Raw genomic sequence first — 5,009 nt, forward strand, 5'->3', positions numbered from 1 at the left:
GTACTCAAGCTAGAGTGAACCTTTGCTCCAACTGTACTAAATGTAACTATGTGAAATGCTTGTTAGTGCACAGCCACGGTCCCTCATGCATCCCTACTGGTGGACTGCCAGAGTGCCCTGTGCTTCCCTTTCAGCCTCTGCACCTTTGTTTCCTTCTCAGGGAATCGGGGTAAGAGATGAAAGGCAGAGATAACACGCAGAGTGCTTTGCCCACCTGTATTTTCTGGAGAAGTGCCTCCAGATGTCTTGGCACAAGTTTTCCCTAATGATTTCGTAGTGCTTTGCATATGGCTGCAGACTAGCACTGTAGGCCAGCTTTGAACACACAACATAAAGTTAATGTAGGTGCCCTGCTCACAAAGTAGCAAAACTGCTTCTGACAGATTCTTGGAGATAGCAGGCCAAGTATTCACAGGTAGACCAGTAATCATAGAAAGAAAAACTGTGCTCACCCAACTAGTGAAGGGGCTCTATGGCTACACAGCACTTCGTCACGGGAAGCAGCCTCGGTTCAAGAGACACTCTCTTGTCCTGCTTTTATGTTTTTTGGTCAGTATTCCACACCATCACATCTCGCAATGCACTGGAGTTAAAGGGTTAGTACTGCCGTTCTGTGGCTTGTCAACATTTCTGGTTTCCTGGTCTCAGAAGACAAGAGCACTTTGTTGTTCCATTTCCATTCGAACAAACAGATAAGACCTTCCCTCTGCATCTTTATTCTAGGCACATCCTATGTGGCTCTAGAATGGTTGCATTTGTTGTACTGTTTGGCCCAGACTATAAGGTGCCTCTGTTGTGCTGCTTTCTCACAGCATCACCTGCTGGCTGCCCAGGGCCCCTCTCTGGGTGGCCACCAGTGAGTCGCATCCTGCCCTCAGGCACAGCCCCTGTCCCTGCCACAGAGCTGGGGGCTTTGAGGCACAGGCAAGCAGGCACCACGAGAAGAATGCTGCTGGTGCTGCTGCCACTTCTGGCCCTGGCTGAAGCCTGGTTGCATCCATTCCCCTCCCCATGGGAAGCAGCAGCAGGAGGCTGTCCTGCATGCACCTGCAGGCAGCAGGCTGGCAGTGCTTGCTGCCTTTTCTCTCCTTCTGATACACGGACATGCACAAGTGCTGCTGCAACAGAGTCCACCATCTGTTACCAGAATGAGATCCAGAACTGAATATTGAGTAGAAAGCCGAGGGCATAGATGACTTGCAGAATGCCTACATCTCCTGGTACTGACAGCTGCCTGCCAGAGCTCCTGAACGGCTCCTTTCTGTGACAGCAGAATTACAAGTTTCCTATGATTTTGAATCCGATAGGAGCAGATATTTGTCTTATAAAAGTGAGAATAAAATCTGCACTCTCTCAGTTAACAGCACACAGGATGGAGATGAAAGTACCTACTGCTGTGCCTACCGGCAGTCTCATAGCGGGAGCAGCCTGCAGGCAGCCCTTACAGAAAGCTGGCTGCAGCCTGAGCGGCACACTTTGATACAAGTGCCGAGAAACACAGCTGCCTTCCTGCCCCCATCTCTCAGCCTTCAAGGCGTCCCCACAGGCTTAAGCAGAGGAAGGAATTCCAAGACGAAAGCCAAGACACTTACGTGGCACTGTCTGTGTCACTATTCTGTGCAGTCTGAATCCATCGTTTCCTCCCTACCAGCAGCCGTCCTGCCCCTAATGTTCACTTTTTCAATGCTGGAATGGCGGCACTAAAGGCCTTGATGCAAAATGATGGATCTGCCACAAGGAAACTGGCAGTAGGAGTTTACAGAACATGTCCTGATGTGAGGTCTGTAGTGCATGCTGCAGTCGACAAAGACCTGGAGAAGATCCAGAGCAGATTCACTCTCTTAGTCAGAGATGGGGGAACATAACTCTGGAAAGAACATGCGGTGGTAGGGGTGCTGTTTGTGGAGACAAACAACATCCAGGGTTGGGGCAGATGGCTGAGGAGGCCCATGGAGTTGTTCCAGGCATGAGGAAGTCAGGAGTTCACCATCAACTAGTCAATTTGTGCTACAAAAGCAGGCAGCACTTTCTAGGCAGGGCTGATGAAAGATGCCTCTTGGACAGACCTGGGGGTCTGAGGAGAGCAGAGTGACCTGGGGAAGGGCACAGCTGAACAACCCTGCTTTCTACGTGTGTGCTTAACAAGATTTATGGGTAAGATGAAATGGGATGTAGCAGATAGATAGTTAGATAGATAGATAGGTGCACACAAAACAGTTGCTGGATTGAATATTTTAGGTCTTCTGTACAGTGAGAGAATTGAGTCAGATGAGGGCCCGCCATTTTTAAAGTTCCCTTGCAAATACTTGGGCCAAAGATCTTGGCATCGAGTGGACTTATCTCACATTCCCTTGCGTGCACCAGCTGCTGGTAAAATCCAACAGTACAGCGGGTTGTTGAAAATGAAGTTGAAGGCAATGGGGGAAGGAACATTAAAGCCGTGGGAGAAGCATTTGGCAGAAGCCACCTGCTTGGCCAGTGCTCAAGATCTATGAGCCTAGGACCGGTGCAGTGGAAATGCTGATACCACGAGGTATCTTACTGTGAAGACTGTATGGGAGCTGCTGAATCACAGCCTGAACCCCTGGTCGATCACCTGAGGCGAGCGCTGATCAGCCCTGGGAACACAGTGAAGGCAATGCGCTGTGCTGCTGGAAGGGATGGAGCCTGGCTGCGCCTCTCCTGGACCCCATTGAAGAGCTGACTGCCAGTGGGGAAGGGTCTCTTTTAGAGATCCCTCCTTTGGAGCTTTCCAGTGAGCCCAGGATAAGGGTAAGCCCTTTACCTATTCTTTTTGGTGTAATAACCTGCTTAGCCAAACTCTCTTGTACGTTTCTTACTTATAACACCTGGATCATCACTGATTATACAAAAGACTAAAGAGATTAAATGAGAACTTAAGTCACAGAAAAGCATTCCAACTCACTGCTCCATCACAACATTGTTTATTGGAAGAGTCACAGAACAACTTTTATTTATGTATTTTGTAAATAATATAATAAAATATATTTATTTCTATTTAACTAAGACATATGTAAATAATATAGTATATTTATTTCTATTTAATTGAGGCATATGTAAATAATATAATATAATGTATTAATTTATATTTAATTAAGGCATATAACTTCAGAATTAACTTAAATCCTTATCATACAAAAGGTCTGCTGGTGGTGGCTTCAGAAGGACCTTTCCTAGCGTGAACTTCTTGGCTCTGAACTGCTCCAGCTCTCCGGCCGTTAGTTCCCTCCTCGGTGTGTGTAACTGCCCTGCTCTGATGCCGTGTGGATGCAGGAGGCGCAGACGCGGCGCTGTGTGCAGAGGCACCGGCAGTCGGTGCGGCCAAAGCACTGCTTGCACCCGGGTGAGAAGGTTCTGTAGCTGCCTTGGGAGCAGCGACAGCAAGCAGAGCGGTGCTGGAAGGATTTGCCGCAGCAGGGCTCGCAGGGCCCGGAAGCCCAGAAGTCCATGGCCAGCGGCCGTGCCAGGAGCGTTAAGTGAGGAGCGGGCTGCGGATGGAGCTGCAGAATCCCCAGTCCCAACAGGATGGGGACAGCTGTGGGAGGACGTCACCCCGAGGGCAGGAGGACTGGAGGCAGCAGCAGAGCTCCCCACAGCTGGAGCACTTCCAGATGAGACGCTGGGATTTGCAAGGACAAGCGGGCAGCACCGCTGCTGCTGTTGGCTGGAGAGCCTGCAGTGAGGAAATGGATAGGAAGGCTCAGGATGGGTGCACCTGCCATACTGAAACACTGTTGCGTTTCAGTGCTGCAGAAGAACGCTTATCAGCGCCTGTTTAATTGCTGGTTCCTTATGCAGAAACTTACTTGGGAACCCAGTGCTTGGGGCTTACTGTCCTCCCAATCCAAGAGAAGGTAATGGTGGAGTGACCACTTTCTCTCTCCAAAGTAGCTGAAAAACTTCCAAATACATCCGTGAAAACTACATTCCAACACAGGCAAGTGTCTTTCAATCCACGCTTAAAGCAAAAACCCACGTGTGCCGACCAACTGAATGTAACTGAGAAACTGATCCAAACGCTGGCCACGAGCAATGGCTACTTTAAACAAAACGCTCTCAGGCTACTGTCTGCAAACACCCTAGAAGCAGGAATCTGTTGACTGACAGGCAAAAAGTAATTGCAATCACCAAAACCCCTGGAGCTCTCATTCTCCTCTCCCTTGTCCTAGTTTGCTTCATGACTCTATCTGTATCTGCTTTGGCTCAGTCTACTCTCTGAGTGCAGAACAATCATCTGTGCTGAAGTCTGAACCCTGAGCTCTGCCTAAATGGGAATCCTAAGAAAACCTTCACTTGATATTTAAGAGAAAAGCAATGTCAGGAACAGAAGTACTTGATCTTTCCTTAACACCTACCATCGATGCTGTTCTCCAGGCATTTAAAGCCTTCAGCTCCTGCAGCCTGTTTCTCCATTGTTGCACATACTGATGGACAGCGTTTATCTAAACGTGGGAAAACACAAACATGCTTTTGTTAAGCATGGCTTTTGTTTTTTTCTTATTTGCGTCCCTTTCCCCCCCTTCCCCCCCCTTTGCCTTCTTTAAAAGGGGGAACAAGAGTGATCTGAGCTACTGCAAGGAAATTTCAGACTGGACAATTCAGGTTTTGCCCCACTTTATGAGCAGAAACTCCTGCTTTGGGTAATACGTTTTGTACCTGCATCATTGGTGAGGCCTGTGCCACGCAGTTACCAGAAAGGGGCAGGGAGAATCATAGACCTGCTTGAGTCAGAAGGGACCTTTAAAGCCATCTGACCCAACTCCCCTGCAGTGAACAGGGTCACCTATGGCCACATCAGGTTGCTCAGTTATGGCAAAGCCTTCAGGCCAGCAGCTCCTGCTGTTTTCTACTCCCTGCACAGAAAAGTGAACGTACGAGGGCATTGGTATTCACTGAGTCAAGAGCGGCCGCCTGAAGAACAGGAACCACTGCTACCCTGAGCGTGTCCACAGAAAGCTCACTTGTTCTGAATACTTACATAGTATCCT

At 48.9% G+C, this 5,009-nt stretch overlaps 1 pseudogene across 1 annotated transcript; it reads right to left on the reverse strand.

Moving 5' to 3' along the window:
* Positions 1-3,135: 3,135 nt before the first annotated feature.
* LOC306945812 (nucleoporin NUP42 pseudogene) lies at positions 3,136-3,933 on the reverse strand (annotated as a pseudogene). The gene is made up of 2 exons: positions 3,828-3,933; positions 3,136-3,694 (listed from the first exon to the last, which is right to left on the reverse strand). The product of its transcript is annotated as a nucleoporin NUP42 pseudogene (transcript).
* Positions 3,934-5,009: the final 1,076 nt, after the last annotated feature.

The sequence above is a fragment of the Tetrao urogallus genome (assembly GCF_951394365.1).
Source record: "Tetrao urogallus genome assembly, chromosome: 4".
Lineage (NCBI taxonomy): Eukaryota > Metazoa > Chordata > Aves > Galliformes > Phasianidae > Tetrao > Tetrao urogallus.